Source organism: Eucyclogobius newberryi, unplaced genomic scaffold (genome assembly GCF_026437365.1).
Source record: "Eucyclogobius newberryi isolate DKJ021-1_F unplaced genomic scaffold, fEucNew1.0.hap1 SCAF_438, whole genome shotgun sequence".
NCBI classification, from domain to species: domain Eukaryota; kingdom Metazoa; phylum Chordata; class Actinopteri; order Gobiiformes; family Gobiidae; genus Eucyclogobius; species Eucyclogobius newberryi.
Genome location: NW_027316099.1, coordinates 19700 through 33105, shown reverse-complemented (window position 1 = coordinate 33105; position 13406 = coordinate 19700). Strand labels below are relative to the sequence as shown.

The 13406-nt window shown below is 51.9% G+C and overlaps 33 non-coding genes across 33 annotated transcripts; 21 read left to right on the top strand and 12 right to left on the bottom strand.

Annotated features, from left to right (window-relative positions):
- The first annotated feature begins 6 nt into the window (after nt 1–6).
- Nucleotides 7–120, top strand: LOC140379865 (U5 spliceosomal RNA). The gene has a single exon (XR_011930779.1). It is a non-coding gene; the product is annotated as a U5 spliceosomal RNA (small nuclear RNA).
- A 287-nt stretch (nt 121–407) lies between these two features.
- On the top strand, nt 408–573 carry LOC140379885 (U1 spliceosomal RNA). Its single transcript, XR_011930798.1, has one exon. It is a non-coding gene; the product is annotated as a U1 spliceosomal RNA (small nuclear RNA).
- A 165-nt stretch (nt 574–738) lies between these two features.
- On the top strand, nt 739–930 carry LOC140379920 (U2 spliceosomal RNA). The gene has a single exon (XR_011930832.1). It is a non-coding gene; the product is annotated as a U2 spliceosomal RNA (small nuclear RNA).
- A 417-nt stretch (nt 931–1347) lies between these two features.
- Nucleotides 1348–1420, bottom strand: trnav-cac (transfer RNA valine (anticodon CAC)). The gene has a single exon. It is a non-coding gene; the product is annotated as a tRNA-Val (tRNA).
- An 81-nt stretch (nt 1421–1501) lies between these two features.
- Nucleotides 1502–1573, bottom strand: trnad-guc (transfer RNA aspartic acid (anticodon GUC)). The gene has a single exon. It is a non-coding gene; the product is annotated as a tRNA-Asp (tRNA).
- Nucleotides 1574–1983: 410 nt separating this feature from the next.
- Nucleotides 1984–2097, top strand: LOC140379864 (U5 spliceosomal RNA). The gene has a single exon (XR_011930778.1). It is a non-coding gene; the product is annotated as a U5 spliceosomal RNA (small nuclear RNA).
- A 287-nt stretch (nt 2098–2384) lies between these two features.
- LOC140379884 (U1 spliceosomal RNA) lies at nt 2385–2550 on the top strand. Its single transcript, XR_011930797.1, has one exon. It is a non-coding gene; the product is annotated as a U1 spliceosomal RNA (small nuclear RNA).
- A 165-nt stretch (nt 2551–2715) lies between these two features.
- LOC140379919 (U2 spliceosomal RNA) lies at nt 2716–2907 on the top strand. The gene has a single exon (XR_011930831.1). It is a non-coding gene; the product is annotated as a U2 spliceosomal RNA (small nuclear RNA).
- A 415-nt stretch (nt 2908–3322) lies between these two features.
- trnav-cac (transfer RNA valine (anticodon CAC)) lies at nt 3323–3395 on the bottom strand. Its single transcript has one exon. It is a non-coding gene; the product is annotated as a tRNA-Val (tRNA).
- Nucleotides 3396–3751: 356 nt separating this feature from the next.
- trnav-aac (transfer RNA valine (anticodon AAC)) lies at nt 3752–3824 on the bottom strand. Its single transcript has one exon. It is a non-coding gene; the product is annotated as a tRNA-Val (tRNA).
- A 134-nt stretch (nt 3825–3958) lies between these two features.
- LOC140379862 (U5 spliceosomal RNA) lies at nt 3959–4072 on the top strand. Its single transcript, XR_011930777.1, has one exon. It is a non-coding gene; the product is annotated as a U5 spliceosomal RNA (small nuclear RNA).
- Nucleotides 4073–4359: 287 nt separating this feature from the next.
- LOC140379899 (U1 spliceosomal RNA) lies at nt 4360–4525 on the top strand. Its single transcript, XR_011930811.1, has one exon. It is a non-coding gene; the product is annotated as a U1 spliceosomal RNA (small nuclear RNA).
- A 165-nt stretch (nt 4526–4690) lies between these two features.
- LOC140379845 (U2 spliceosomal RNA) lies at nt 4691–4882 on the top strand. The gene has a single exon (XR_011930762.1). It is a non-coding gene; the product is annotated as a U2 spliceosomal RNA (small nuclear RNA).
- A 415-nt stretch (nt 4883–5297) lies between these two features.
- trnav-cac (transfer RNA valine (anticodon CAC)) lies at nt 5298–5370 on the bottom strand. The gene has a single exon. It is a non-coding gene; the product is annotated as a tRNA-Val (tRNA).
- Nucleotides 5371–5932: 562 nt separating this feature from the next.
- On the top strand, nt 5933–6046 carry LOC140379861 (U5 spliceosomal RNA). Its single transcript, XR_011930776.1, has one exon. It is a non-coding gene; the product is annotated as a U5 spliceosomal RNA (small nuclear RNA).
- A 287-nt stretch (nt 6047–6333) lies between these two features.
- Nucleotides 6334–6499, top strand: LOC140379883 (U1 spliceosomal RNA). The gene has a single exon (XR_011930796.1). It is a non-coding gene; the product is annotated as a U1 spliceosomal RNA (small nuclear RNA).
- A 165-nt stretch (nt 6500–6664) lies between these two features.
- Nucleotides 6665–6856, top strand: LOC140379918 (U2 spliceosomal RNA). The gene has a single exon (XR_011930830.1). It is a non-coding gene; the product is annotated as a U2 spliceosomal RNA (small nuclear RNA).
- Nucleotides 6857–7272: 416 nt separating this feature from the next.
- Nucleotides 7273–7345, bottom strand: trnav-cac (transfer RNA valine (anticodon CAC)). The gene has a single exon. It is a non-coding gene; the product is annotated as a tRNA-Val (tRNA).
- An 81-nt stretch (nt 7346–7426) lies between these two features.
- On the bottom strand, nt 7427–7498 carry trnad-guc (transfer RNA aspartic acid (anticodon GUC)). Its single transcript has one exon. It is a non-coding gene; the product is annotated as a tRNA-Asp (tRNA).
- A 409-nt stretch (nt 7499–7907) lies between these two features.
- LOC140379860 (U5 spliceosomal RNA) lies at nt 7908–8021 on the top strand. Its single transcript, XR_011930775.1, has one exon. It is a non-coding gene; the product is annotated as a U5 spliceosomal RNA (small nuclear RNA).
- Nucleotides 8022–8308: 287 nt separating this feature from the next.
- Nucleotides 8309–8474, top strand: LOC140379882 (U1 spliceosomal RNA). Its single transcript, XR_011930795.1, has one exon. It is a non-coding gene; the product is annotated as a U1 spliceosomal RNA (small nuclear RNA).
- A 165-nt stretch (nt 8475–8639) lies between these two features.
- Nucleotides 8640–8831, top strand: LOC140379917 (U2 spliceosomal RNA). The gene has a single exon (XR_011930829.1). It is a non-coding gene; the product is annotated as a U2 spliceosomal RNA (small nuclear RNA).
- A 415-nt stretch (nt 8832–9246) lies between these two features.
- trnav-cac (transfer RNA valine (anticodon CAC)) lies at nt 9247–9319 on the bottom strand. The gene has a single exon. It is a non-coding gene; the product is annotated as a tRNA-Val (tRNA).
- Nucleotides 9320–9400: 81 nt separating this feature from the next.
- Nucleotides 9401–9472, bottom strand: trnad-guc (transfer RNA aspartic acid (anticodon GUC)). The gene has a single exon. It is a non-coding gene; the product is annotated as a tRNA-Asp (tRNA).
- A 420-nt stretch (nt 9473–9892) lies between these two features.
- LOC140379878 (U5 spliceosomal RNA) lies at nt 9893–10006 on the top strand. The gene has a single exon (XR_011930792.1). It is a non-coding gene; the product is annotated as a U5 spliceosomal RNA (small nuclear RNA).
- A 287-nt stretch (nt 10007–10293) lies between these two features.
- LOC140379840 (U1 spliceosomal RNA) lies at nt 10294–10459 on the top strand. Its single transcript, XR_011930757.1, has one exon. It is a non-coding gene; the product is annotated as a U1 spliceosomal RNA (small nuclear RNA).
- A 165-nt stretch (nt 10460–10624) lies between these two features.
- On the top strand, nt 10625–10816 carry LOC140379916 (U2 spliceosomal RNA). Its single transcript, XR_011930828.1, has one exon. It is a non-coding gene; the product is annotated as a U2 spliceosomal RNA (small nuclear RNA).
- Nucleotides 10817–11231: 415 nt separating this feature from the next.
- trnav-cac (transfer RNA valine (anticodon CAC)) lies at nt 11232–11304 on the bottom strand. Its single transcript has one exon. It is a non-coding gene; the product is annotated as a tRNA-Val (tRNA).
- Nucleotides 11305–11659: 355 nt separating this feature from the next.
- trnav-aac (transfer RNA valine (anticodon AAC)) lies at nt 11660–11732 on the bottom strand. Its single transcript has one exon. It is a non-coding gene; the product is annotated as a tRNA-Val (tRNA).
- Nucleotides 11733–11866: 134 nt separating this feature from the next.
- On the top strand, nt 11867–11980 carry LOC140379859 (U5 spliceosomal RNA). The gene has a single exon (XR_011930774.1). It is a non-coding gene; the product is annotated as a U5 spliceosomal RNA (small nuclear RNA).
- A 287-nt stretch (nt 11981–12267) lies between these two features.
- Nucleotides 12268–12433, top strand: LOC140379881 (U1 spliceosomal RNA). The gene has a single exon (XR_011930794.1). It is a non-coding gene; the product is annotated as a U1 spliceosomal RNA (small nuclear RNA).
- Nucleotides 12434–12598: 165 nt separating this feature from the next.
- On the top strand, nt 12599–12790 carry LOC140379915 (U2 spliceosomal RNA). The gene has a single exon (XR_011930827.1). It is a non-coding gene; the product is annotated as a U2 spliceosomal RNA (small nuclear RNA).
- Nucleotides 12791–13205: 415 nt separating this feature from the next.
- trnav-cac (transfer RNA valine (anticodon CAC)) lies at nt 13206–13278 on the bottom strand. The gene has a single exon. It is a non-coding gene; the product is annotated as a tRNA-Val (tRNA).
- Nucleotides 13279–13406: the final 128 nt, after the last annotated feature.

Here is a 13406-nt window from a genome sequence, read left to right as displayed (position 1 = left end):
CGTGGCACTCTTGTTTCTCTTCAGAGCGTATAAATCTTTCGCCTTTTACTAAAGATTTCCGTGGAGAGGGACAACAAGAGATCTTTCCAATTTTTTGATGCCCTGCTTCAATGCGGGGCTTTTCTACCTATGTCTAAAGCAAGCAAGCGGTCATCCTCCAAGAGCAAAGGTTGTGTCTTGTCGGCCTTTAAACATGCCCTTGCGTACCCTCCGTTTGGCATCCCGTGTTCAAGAACTTTAAAAGTAAAAAAGAGTGCTTAGAACGCACAGACTTGCGTGTGTATCGCTGCCGTTTAACCTGGGGCTCAATCGTCGGGTGGAAGCTGGTCCATGCAAATGGCCGGAAGGACCATGCTGCCACATTGCCTCTTCCAGGGCCTGGGCCTTGGCTCGGAGCGGAGCAACTCATACTTACCTGGCAGGGGCGACACCATGATCAGGAAGGTGGTTCACCCAGGGCGAGGCTCGTCCATTGCACAAACAGGATGTGCTGACCCCTGTGAATTCCCCAAATGTGGGAATCTCAACTGCATAATTTCTGGTAGTGGGGGACTGCGTTCGCGCTCTCCCCTCTTGTTTTTTGTCAGAGGAAAAAAAAAAAAACCCAAAGGGTCGTTTCCATGTACGCCGCTCGCGCTCCGGCCCCTCCGCCGGGCGCTTTGCGCGGGCGCCGCTTTGGACCGTTGACGGGAGGGTCAGCGTGGGGAGAGCTCACTGCTCCCCGAACCCATTGTGGGCATCGCTTCTCGGCCTTTTGGCTAAGATCAAGTGTAGTATCTGTTCTTATCAGTTTAATATCTGATACGTCCCCTACCCGGGGACCGTATATTAAATTGATTTTTGGACCAGGGAGATGGAATTTGGGGCTTGCTCCGTCCACTCCACGCATCGGCTCGGTATTGCAGTACCTCCGAGAACGGTGCACCTCCTCTCTCAGGTTAAAAAAAGTCATTCAGTTTGTTTTCGCCGTCACGTTACATGCAAATGTGCCATCATACCCTCATGTTAAACGCTTCCTTGCCGTTTGTCTGCTCCGGAAGTGGACAAAAATTCTCGGAGACGTTTTGAGTGGAAGGGCTGGATATTTCAAATCTCCCGCCAAAAGCCCTGACTGGAGAAGAGGGGGAGGGAAGGTGAAGTATCTGTTCCTAAACCCAACCCCCTTGGGAGGTAGCCCATTCCACGTAAACCCTTGTGCAAAATAGGCCACCTTTGGAATTTGAGTGGCCCCTTTGTGGAGTACAGTACATGTGACTAGTTGTTTTGTTTTTTTTTTGGGGGGGGGGGTCAAACGCAACACCGACTTTCAAACCCATCCTCGACAAGTAAAGTCTTCGCATGAGGGCGTGCTTCTGCCCGGTTTCGAGCCGGGGACCTTTTGCGTGTGAGGCAAACGTGATAACCGCTACACTACAGAAGCGATAGTGTAGCGCAGGTACGTTGGTGGGACAAGTCCTCAGCGTCAGTGCAACGCTTTCGTGCTGGGTAAAACGCACTTTCTCTCCCCGTCTGGGAATCGAACCCAGGTCTTCCGCGTGACAAGCGGAGATACTGTCCACTATACTAACGAGGACATATGGGGCTGCAGGGGGGCCCCTTTTTTTTTTTTTTTTTTTTTGGGGCGTGTGTGTCGGTGTCTTTTTCCCCCGATCTCTGTGATGAAAAGTTTGAAGGACTACGCCGACAATTCCTCCGCTCCTCCCTCTTTTCTAGGAATAAACCATCGAGTTTGGAATGAACCGTGTTAAAGATTGAAGCAAACATAAAAGGAGGCTTAGTTTCTGCCCGGTTTCGAGCCGAGGACCTTTCGCGCGTTAGGCGAACGTGATAACCGCTACACTACAGAAACGACGTGCGAGCCTATCGTGTCCCTTTTGCCGCGCGACCGCCGATGCAAATGAGCGCGTGAACAGAAGTACACTGCCCGTGATGAAGCCCCGTGTGCCCTCAAGTACTGGACGCCGTGTGGCGCTGCAACGTGGCACTCTTGTTTCTCTTCAGAGCGTATAAATCTTTCGCCTTTTACTAAAGATTTCCGTGGAGAGGGACAACAAGAGATCTTTCCAATTTTTTGATGCCCTGCTTCAATGCGGGGCTTTTCTACCTATGTCTAAAGCAAGCAAGCGGTCATCCTCCAAGAGCAAAGGTTGTGTCTTGTCGGCCTTTAAACATGCCCTTGCGTACCCTCCGTTTGGCATCCCGTGTTCAAGAACTTTAAAAGTAAAAAAGAGTGCTTAGAACGCACAGACTTGCGTGTGTATCGCTGCCGTTTAACCTGGGGCTCAATCGTCGGGTGGAAGCTGGTCCATGCAAATGGCCGGAAGGACCATGCTGCCACATTGCCTCTTCCAGGGCCTGGGCCTTGGCTCGGAGCGGAGCAACTCATACTTACCTGGCAGGGGCGACACCATGATCAGGAAGGTGGTTCACCCAGGGCGAGGCTCGTCCATTGCACAAACAGGATGTGCTGACCCCTGTGAATTCCCCAAATGTGGGAATCTCAACTGCATAATTTCTGGTAGTGGGGGACTGCGTTCGCGCTCTCCCCTCTTGTTTTTTGTCAGAGGAAAAAAAAAAAAACCCAAAGGGTCGTTTCCATGTACGCCGCTCGCGCTCCGGCCCCTCCGCCGGGCGCTTTGCGCGGGCGCCGCTTTGGACCGTTGACGGGAGGGTCAGCGTGGGGAGAGCTCACTGCTCCCCGAACCCATTGTGGGCATCGCTTCTCGGCCTTTTGGCTAAGATCAAGTGTAGTATCTGTTCTTATCAGTTTAATATCTGATACGTCCCCTACCCGGGGACCGTATATTAAATTGATTTTTGGACCAGGGAGATGGAATTTGGGGCTTGCTCCGTCCACTCCACGCATCGGCTCGGTATTGCAGTACCTCCGAGAACGGTGCACCTCCTCTCTCAGGTTAAAAAAAGTCATTCAGTTTGTTTTCGCCGTCACGTTACATGCAAATGTGCCATCATACCCTCATGTTAAACGCTTCCTTGCCGTTTGTCTGCTCCGGAAGTGGACAAAAATTCTCGGAGACGTTTTGAGTGGAAGGGCTGGATATTTCAAATCTCCCGCCAAAAGCCCTGACTGGAGAAGAGGGGGAGGGAAGGTGAAGTATCTGTTCCTAAACCCAACCCCCTTGGGAGGTAGCCCATTCCACGTAAACCCTTGTGCAAAATAGGCCACCTTTGGAATTTGAGTGGCCCCTTTGTGGAGTACAGTACATGTGACTAGTTGTTTTGTTTTTTTTTGGGGGGGGGGTCAAACGCAACACCGACTTTCAAACCCATCCTCGACAAGTAAAGTCTTCGCATGAGGGCGTGCTTCTGCCCGGTTTCGAGCCGGGGACCTTTTGCGTGTGAGGCAAACGTGATAACCGCTACACTACAGAAGCGATAGTGTAGCGCAGGTACGTTGGTGGGACAAGTCCTCAGCGTCAGTGCAACGCTTTCGTGCTGGGTAAAACGCACTTTCTCTCCCCGTCTGGGAATCGAACCTAGGTCTTCCGCGTGACAAGCGGAGATACTGTCCACTATACTAACGAGGACATATGGGGCTGCAGGGGGGCCCCTTTTTTTTTTTTTTTTTTTTTGGGGCGTGTGTGTCGGTGTCTTTTTCCCCCGATCTCTGTGATGAAAAGTTTGAAGGACTACGCCGACAATTCCTCCGCTCCTCCCTCTTTTCTAGGAATAAACCATCGAGTTTGGAATGAACCGTGTTAAAGATTGAAGCAAACATAAAAGGAGGCTTTGTTTCTGCCCGGTTTCGAGCCGAGGACCTTTCGCGCGTTAGGCGAACGTGATAACCGCTACACTACAGAAACGACGTGCGAGCCTGTCGTGTCCCTTTTGCCGCGCGACCGCCGATGCAAATGAGCGCGTGAACAGAAGTACACTGCCCGTGATGAAGCCCCGTGTGCCCTCAAGTACTGGACGCCGTGTGGCGCTGCAACGTGGCACTCTTGTTTCTCTTCAGAGCGTATAAATCTTTCGCCTTTTACTAAAGATTTCCGTGGAGAGGGACAACAAGAGATCTTTCCAATTTTTTGATGCCCTGCTTCAATGCGGGGCTTTTCTACCTATGTCTAAAGCAAGCAAGCGGTCATCCTCCAAGAGCAAAGGTTGTGTCTTGTCGGCCTTTAAACATGCCCTTGCGTACCCTCCGTTTGGCATCCCGTGTTCAAGAACTTTAAAAGTAAAAAAGAGTGCTTAGAACGCACAGACTTGCGTGTGTATCGCTGCCGTTTAACCTGGGGCTCAATCGTCGGGTGGAAGCTGGTCCATGCAAATGGCCGGAAGGACCATGCTGCCACATTGCCTCTTCCAGGGCCTGGGCCTTGGCTCGGAGCGGAGCAACTCATACTTACCTGGCAGGGGCGACACCATGATCAGGAAGGTGGTTCACCCAGGGCGAGGCTCGTCCGTTGCACAAACAGGATGTGCTGACCCCTGTGAATTCCCCAAATGTGGGAATCTCAACTGCATAATTTCTGGTAGTGGGGGACTGCGTTCGCGCTCTCCCCTCTTGTTTTTTGTCAGAGGAAAAAAAAAAAAACCCAAAGGGTCGTTTCCATGTACGCCGCTCGCGCTCCGGCCCCTCCGCCGGGCGCTTTGCGCGGGCGCCGCTTTGGACCATTGACGGGAGGGTCAGCGTGGGGAGAGCTCACTGCTCCCCGAACCCATTGTGGGCATCGCTTCTCGGCCTTTTGGCTAAGATAAAGTGTAGTATCTGTTCTTATCAGTTTAATATCTGATACGTCCCCTACCCGGGGACCGTATGTTAAATTGATTTTTGGACCAGGGAGATGGAATTTGGGGCTTGCTCCGTCCACTCCACGCATCGGCTCGGTATTGCAGTACCTCCGAGAACGGTGCACCTCCTCTCTCAGGTTAAAAAAAGTCATTCAGTTTGTTTTCGCCGTCACGTTACATGCAAATGTGCCATCATACCCTCATGTTAAACGCTTCCTTGCCGTTTGTCTGCTCCGGAAGTGGACAAAAATTCTCGGAGACGTTTTGAGTGGAAGGGCTGGATATTTCAAATCTCCCGCCAAAAGCCCTGACTGGAGAAGAGGGGGAGGGAAGGTGAAGTATCTGTTCCTAAACCCAACCCCCTTGGGAGGTAGCCCATTCCACGTAAACCCTTGTGCAAAATAGGCCACCTTTGGAATTTGAGTGGCCCCTTTGTGGAGTACAGTACATGTGACTAGTTGTTTTGTTTTTTTTTGGGGGGGGGGTCAAACGCAACACCGACTTTCAAACCCATCCTCGACAAGTAAAGTCTTCGCATGAGGGCGTGCTTCTGCCCGGTTTCGAGCCGGGGACCTTTTGCGTGTGAGGCAAACGTGATAACCGCTACACTACAGAAGCGATAGTGTAGCGCAGGTACGTTGGTGGGACAAGTCCTCAGCGTCAGTGCAACGCTTTCGTGCTGGGTAAAACGCACTTTCTCTCCCCGTCTGGGAATCAAACCCAGGTCTTCCGCGTGACAAGCGGAGATACTGTCCACTATACTAACGAGGACATATGGGGCTGCAGGGGGGCCCCTTTTTTTTTTTTTTTTTTTTGGGGCGTGTGTGTCGGTGTCTTTTTCCCCCGATCTCTGTGATGAAAAGTTTGAAGGACTACGCCGACAATTCCTCCGCTCCTCCCTCTTTTCTAGGAATAAACCATCGAGTTTGGAATGAACCGTGTTGAAGATTGAAGCAAACATAAAAGGAGGCTTTGTTTCTGCCTGGTTTCGAGCCGAGGACCTTTCGCGCGTTAGGCGAACGTGAAAACCGCTACACTACAGAAACGACGTGCGAGCCTGTCGTGTCCCTTTTGCCGCGCGACCGCCGATGCAAATGAGCGCGTGAACAGAAGTACACTGCCCGTGATGAAGCCCCGTGTGCCCTCAAGTACTGGACGCCGTGTGGCGCTGCAACGTGGCACTCTTGTTTCTCTTCAGAGCGTATAAATCTTTCGCCTTTTACTAAAGATTTCCGTGGAGAGGGACAACAAGAGATCTTTCCAATTTTTTGATGCCCTGCTTCAATGCGGGGCTTTTCTACCTATGTCTAAAGCAAGCAAGCGGTCATCCTCCAAGAGCAAAGGTTGTGTCTTGTCGGCCTTTAAACATGCCCTTGCGTACCCTCCGTTTGGCATCCCGTGTTCAAGAACTTTAAAAGTAAAAAAGAGTGCTTAGAACGCACAGACTTGCGTGTGTATCGCTGCCGTTTAACCTGGGGCTCAATCGTCGGGTGGAAGCTGGTCCATGCAAATGGCCGGAAGGACCATGCTGCCACATTGCCTCTTCCAGGGCCTGGGCCTTGGCTCGGAGCGGAGCAACTCATACTTACCTGGCAGGGGCGACACCATGATCAGGAAGGTGGTTCACCCAGGGCGAGGCTCGTCCATTGCACAAACAGGATGTGCTGACCCCTGTGAATTCCCCAAATGTGGGAATCTCAACTGCATAATTTCTGGTAGTGGGGGACTGCGTTCGCGCTCTCCCCTCTTGTTTTTTGTCAGAGGAAAAAAAAAAAAACCCAAAGGGTCGTTTCCATGTACGCCGCTCGCGCTCCGGCCCCTCCGCCGGGCGCTTTGCGCGGGCGCCGCTTTGGACCGTTGACGGGAGGGTCAGCGTGGGGAGAGCTCACTGCTCCCCGAACCCATTGTGGGCATCGCTTCTCGGCCTTTTGGCTAAGATCAAGTGTAGTATCTGTTCTTATCAGTTTAATATCTGATACGTCCCCTACCCGGGGACCGTATATTAAATTGATTTTTGGACCAGGGAGATGGAATTTGGGGCTTGCTCCGTCCACTCCACGCATCGGCTCGGTATTGCAGTACCTCCGAGAACGGTGCACCTCCTCTCTCAGGTTAAAAAAAGTCATTCAGTTTGTTTTCGCCGTCACGTTACATGCAAATGTGCCATCATACCCTCATGTTAAACGCTTCCTTGCCCGTTTGTCTGCTCCGGAAGTGGACAAAAATTCTCGGAGACGTTTTGAGTGGAAGGGCTGGATATTTCAAATCTCCCGCCAAAAGCCCTGACTGGAGAAGAGGGGGAGGGAAGGTGAAGTATCTGTTCCTAAACCCAACCCCCTTGGGAGGTAGCCCATTCCACGTAAACCCTTGTGCAAAATAGGCCACCTTTGGAATTTGAGTGGCCCCTTTGTGGAGTACAGTACATGTGACTAGTTGTTTTGTTTTTTTTTGGGGGGGGGGTCAAACGCAACACCGACTTTCAAACCCATCCTCGACAAGTAAAGTCTTCGCATGAGGGCGTGCTTCTGCCCGGTTTCGAGCCGGGGACCTTTTGCGTGTGAGGCAAACGTGATAACCGCTACACTACAGAAGCGATAGTGTAGCGCAGGTACGTTGGTGGGACAAGTCCTCAGCGTCAGTGCAACGCTTTCGTGCTGGGTAAAACGCACTTTCTCTCCCCGTCTGGGAATCGAACCCAGGTCTTCCGCGTGACAAGCGGAGATACTGTCCACTATACTAACGAGGACATATGGGGCTGCAGGGGGGCCCCTTTTTTTTTTTTTTTTTTTTGGGGCGTGTGTGTCGGTGTCTTTTTCCCCCGATCTCTGTGATGAAAAGTTTGAAGGACTACGCCGACAATTCCTCCGCTCCTCCCTCTTTTCTAGGAATAAACCATCGAGTTTGGAATGAACCGTGTTAAAGATTGAAGCAAACATAAAAGGAGGCTTTGTTTCTGCCTGGTTTCGAGCCGAGGACCTTTCGCGCGTTAGGCGAACGTGAAAACCGCTACACTACAGAAACGACGTGCGAGCCTGTCGTGTCCCTTTTGCCGCGCGACCGCCGATGCAAATGAGCGCGTGAACAGAAGTACACTGCCCGTGATGAAGCCCCGTGTGCCCTCAAGTACTGGACGCCGTGTGGCGCTGCAACGTGGCACTCTTGTTTCTCTTCAGAGCGTATAAATCTTTCGCCTTTTACTAAAGATTTCCGTGGAGAGGGACAACAAGAGATCTTTCCAATTTTTTGATGCCCTGCTTCAATGCGGGGCTTTTCTACCTATGTCTAAAGCAAGCAAGCGGTCATCCTCCAAGAGCAAAGGTTGTGTCTTGTCGGCCTTTAAACATGCCCTTGCGTACCCTCCGTTTGGCATCCCGTGTTCAAGAACTTTAAAAGTAAAAAAGAGTGCTTAGAACGCACAGACTTGCGTGTGTATCGCTGCCGTTTAACCTGGGGCTCAATCGTCGGGTGGAAGCTGGTCCATGCAAATGGCCGGAAGGACCATGCTGCCACATTGCCTCTTCCAGGGCCTGGGCCTTGGCTCGGAGCGGAGCAACTCATACTTACCTGGCAGGGGCGACACCATGATCAGGAAGGTGGTTCACCCAGGGCGAGGCTCGTCCATTGCACAAACAGGATGTGCTGACCCCTGTGAATTCCCCAAATGTGGGAATCTCAACTGCATAATTTCTGGTAGTGGGGGACTGCGTTCGCGCTCTCCCCTCTTGTTTTTTGTCAGAGGAAAAAAAAAAAAACCCAAAGGGTCGTTTCCATGTACGCCGCTCGCGCTCCGGCCCCTCCGCCGGGCGCTCTGCGCGGGCGCCGCTTTGGACCGTTGACGGGAGGGTCAGCGTGGGGAGAGCTCACTGCTCCCCGAACCCATTGTGGGCATCGCTTCTCGGCCTTTTGGCTAAGATCAAGTGTAGTATCTGTTCTTATCAGTTTAATATCTGATACGTCCCCTACCCGGGGACCGTATATTAAATTGATTTTTGGACCAGGGAGATGGAATTTGGGGCTTGCTCCGTCCACTCCACGCATCGGCTCGGTATTGCAGTACCTCCGAGAACGGTGCACCTCCTCTCTCAGGTTAAAAAAAGTCATTCAGTTTGTTTTCGCCGTCACGTTACATGCAAATGTGCCATCATACCCTCATGTTAAACGCTTCCTTGCCGTTTGTCTGCTCCGGAAGTGGACAAAAATTCTCGGAGACGTTTTGAGTGGAAGGGCTGGATATTTCAAATCTCCCGCCAAAAGCCCTGACTGGAGAAGAGGGGGAGGGAAGGTGAAGTATCTGTTCCTAAACCCAACCCCCTTGGGAGGTAGCCCATTCCACGTAAACCCTTGTGCAAAATAGGCCACCTTTGGAATTTGAGTGGCCCCTTTGTGGAGTACAGTACATGTGACTAGTTGTTTTGTTTTTTTTTGGGGGGGGGGTCAAACGCAACACCGACTTTCAAACCCATCCTCGACAAGTAAAGTCTTCGCATGAGGGCGTGCTTCTGCCCGGTTTCGAGCCGGGGACCTTTTGCGTGTGAGGCAAACGTGATAACCGCTACACTACAGAAGCGATAGTGTAGCGCAGGTACGTTGGTGGGACAAGTCCTCAGCGTCAGTGCAACGCTTTCGTGCTGGGTAAAACGCACTTTCTCTCCCCGTCTGGGAATCGAACCCAGGTCTTCCGCGTGACAAGCGGAGATACTGTCCACTATACTAACGAGGACATATGGAGGACATATGGGGCTGCAGGGGGGCCCCTTTTTTTTTTTTTTTTTTTTGGGGCGTGTGTGTCGGTGTCTTTTTCCCCCGATCTCTGTGATGAAAAGTTTGAAGGACTACGCCGACAATTCCTCCGCTCCTCCCTCTTTTCTAGGAATAAACCATCGAGTTTGGAATGAACCGTGTTAAAGATTGAAGCAAACATAAAAGGAGGCTTTGTTTCTGCCCGGTTTCGAGCCGAGGACCTTTCGCACGTTAGGCGAACGTGATAACCGCTACACTACAGAAACGACGTGCGAGCCTGTCGTGTCCCTTTTGCCGCGCGACCGCCGATGCAAATGAGCGCGTGAACAGAAGTACACTGCCCGTGATGAAGCCCCGTGTGCCCTCAAGTACTGGACGCCGTGTGGCGCTGCAACGTGGCACTATTGTTTCTCTTCAGAGCGTATAAATCTTTCGCCTTTTACTAAAGATTTCCGTGGAGAGGGACAACAAGAGATCTTTCCAATTTTTTGATGCCCTGCTTCAATGCGGGGCTTTTCTACCTATGTCTAAAGCAAGCAAGCGGTCATCCTCCAAGAGCAAAGGTTGTGTCTTGTCGGCCTTTAAACATGCCCTTGCGTACCCTCCGTTTGGCATCCCGTGTTCAAGAACTTTAAAAGTAAAAAAGAGTGCTTAGAACGCACAGACTTGCGTGTGTATCGCTGCCGTTTAACCTGGGGCTCAATCGTCGGGTGGAAGCTGGTCCATGCAAATGGCCGGAAGGACCATGCTGCCACATTGCCTCTTCCAGGGCCTGGGCCTTGGCTCGGAGCGGAGCAACTCATACTTACCTGGCAGGGGTGACACCATGATCAGGAAGGTGGTTCACCCAGGGCGAGGCTCGTCCATTGCACAAACAGGATGTGCTGACCCCTGTGAATTCCCCAAATGTGGGAATCTCAACTGCATAATTTCTGGTAGTGGGGGACTGCGTTCGCGCTCTCCCCTCTTGTTTTTTGTCAGAGGAAAAAAAAAAAAACCCAAAGGGTCGTTTCCATGTACGCCGCTCGCGCTCCGGCCCCTCCGCCGGGCGCTTTGCGCGGGCGCCGCTTTGGACCGTTGACGGGAGGGTCAGCGTGGGGAGAGCTCACTGCTCCCCGAACCCATTGTGGGCATCGCTTCTCGGCCTTTTGGCTAAGATCAAGTGTAGTATCTGTTCTTATCAGTTTAATATCTGATACGTCCCCTACCCGGGGACCGTATATTAAATTGATTTTTGGACCAGGGAGATGGAATTTGGGGCTTGCTCCGTCCACTCCACGCATCGGCTCGGTATTGCAGTACCTCCGAGAACGGTGCACCTCCTCTCTCAGGTTAAAAAAAGTCATTCAGTTTGTTTTCGCCGTCACGTTACATGCAAATGTGCCATCATACCCTCATGTTAAACGCTTCCTTGCCGTTTGTCTGCTCCGGAAGTGGACAAAAATTCTCGGAGACGTTTTGAGTGGAAGGGCTGGATATTTCAAATCTCCCGCCAAAAGCCCTGACTGGAGAAGAGGGGGAGGGAAGGTGAAGTATCTGTTCCTAAACCCAACCCCCTTGGGAGGTAGCCCATTCCACGTAAACCCTTGTGCAAAATAGGCCACCTTTGGAATTTGAGTGGCCCCTTTGTGGAGTACAGTACATGTGACTAGTTGTTTTGTTTTTTTTTGGGGGGGGGGTCAAACGCAACACCGACTTTCAAACCCATCCTCGACAAGTAAAGTCTTCGCATGAGGGCGTGCTTCTGCCCGGTTTCGAGCCGGGGACCTTTTGCGTGTGAGGCAAACGTGATAACCGCTACACTACAGAAGCGATAGTGTAGCGCAGGTACGTTGGTGGGACAAGTCCTCAGCGTCAGTGCAACGCTTTCGTGCTGGGTAAAACGCACTTTCTCTCCCCGTCCGGGAATCGAACCCAGGTCTTCCGCGTGACAAGCGGAGATACTGTCCACTATACTAACGAGGACATATGGGGCTGCAGGGGGGCCCCTTTTTTTTTTTTTTTTTTTTGGGGCGTGTGTGTCGGTGTCTTTTTCCCCCGATCTCTGTGATGAAAAGTTTGAAGGACTACGCCGACAATTCCTCCGCTCCTCCCTCTTTTCTAGGAATAAACCATCGAGTTTGGAATGAACCGTGTTAAAGATTGAAGCAAACATAAAAGGAGGCTTTGTTTCTGCCCGGTTTCGAGCCGAGGACCTTTCGCGCGTTAGGCGAACGTGATAACCGCTACACTACAGAAACGACGTGCGAGCCTGTCGTGTCCCTTTTGCCGCGCGACCGCCGATGCAAATGAGCGCGTGAACAGAAGTACACTGCCCGTGATGAAGCCCCGTGTGCCCTCAAGTACTGGACGCCGTGTGGCGCTGCAACGTGGCACTCTTGTTTCTCTTCAGAGCGTATAAATCTTTCGCCTTTTACTAAAGATTTCCGTGGAGAGGGACAACAAGAGATCTTTCCAATTTTTTGATGCCCTGCTTCAATGCGGGGCTTTTCTACCTATGTCTAAAGCAAGCAAGCGGTCATCCTCCAAGAGCAAAGGTTGTGTCTTGTCGGCCTTTAAACATGCCCTTGCGTACCCTCCGTTTGGCATCCCGTGTTCAAGAACTTTAAAAGTAAAAAAGAGTGCTTAGAACGCACAGACTTGCGTGTGTATCGCTGCCGTTTAACCTGGGGCTCAATCGTCGGGTGGAAGCTGGTCCATGCAAATGGCCGGAAGGACCATGCTGCCACATTGCCTCTTCCAGGGCCTGGGCCTTGGCTCGGAGCGGAGCAACTCATACTTACCTGGCAGGGGCGACACCATGATCAGGAAGGTGGTTCACCCAGGGCGAGGCTCGTCCATTGCACAAACAGGATGTGCTGACCCCTGTGAATTCCCCAAATGTGGGAATCTCAACTGCATAATTTCTGGTAGTGGGGGACTGCGTTCGCGCTCTCCCCTCTTGTTTTTTGTCAGAGGAAAAAAAAAAAAACCCAAAGGGTCGTTTCCATGTACGCCGCTCGCGCTCCGGCCCCTCCGCCGGGCGCTTTGCGCGGGCGCCGCTTTGGACCGTTGACGGGAGGGTCAGCGTGGGGAGAGCTCACTGCTCCCCGAACCCATTGTGGGCATCGCTTCTCGGCCTTTTGGCTAAGATCAAGTGTAGTATCTGTTCTTATCAGTTTAATATCTGATACGTCCCCTACCCGGGGACCGTATATTAAATTGATTTTTGGACCAGGGAGATGGAATTTGGGGCTTGCTCCGTCCACTCCACGCATCGGCTCGGTATTGCAGTACCTCCGAGAACGGTGCACCTCCTCTCTCAGGTTAAAAAAAGTCATTCAGTTTGTTTTCGCCGTCACGTTACATGCAAATGTGCCATCATACCCTCATGTTAAACGCTTCCTTGCCGTTTGTCTGCTCCGGAAGTGGACAAAAATTCTCGGAGACGTTTTGAGTGGAAGGGCTGGATATTTCAAATCTCCCGCCAAAAGCCCTGACTGGAGAAGAGGGGGAGGGAAGGTGAAGTATCTGTTCCTAAACCCAACCCCCTTGGGAGGTAGCCCATTCCACGTAAACCCTTGTGCAAAATAGGCCACCTTTGGAATTTGAGTGGCCCCTTTGTGGAGTACAGTACATGTGACTAGTTGTTTTGTTTTTTTTTGGGGGGGGGGTCAAACGCAACACCGACTTTCAAACCCATCCTCGACAAGTAAAGTCTTCGCATGAGGGCGTGCTTCTGCCCGGTTTCGAGCCGGGGACCTTTTGCGTGTGAGGCAAACGTGATAACCGCTACACTACAGAAGCGATAGTGTAGCGCAGGTACGTTGGTGGGACAAGTCCTCAGCGTCAGTGCAACGCTTTCGTGCTGGGTAAAACGCACTTTCTCTCCCCGTCTGGGAATCGAACCTAGGTCTTCCGCGTGACAAGCGGAG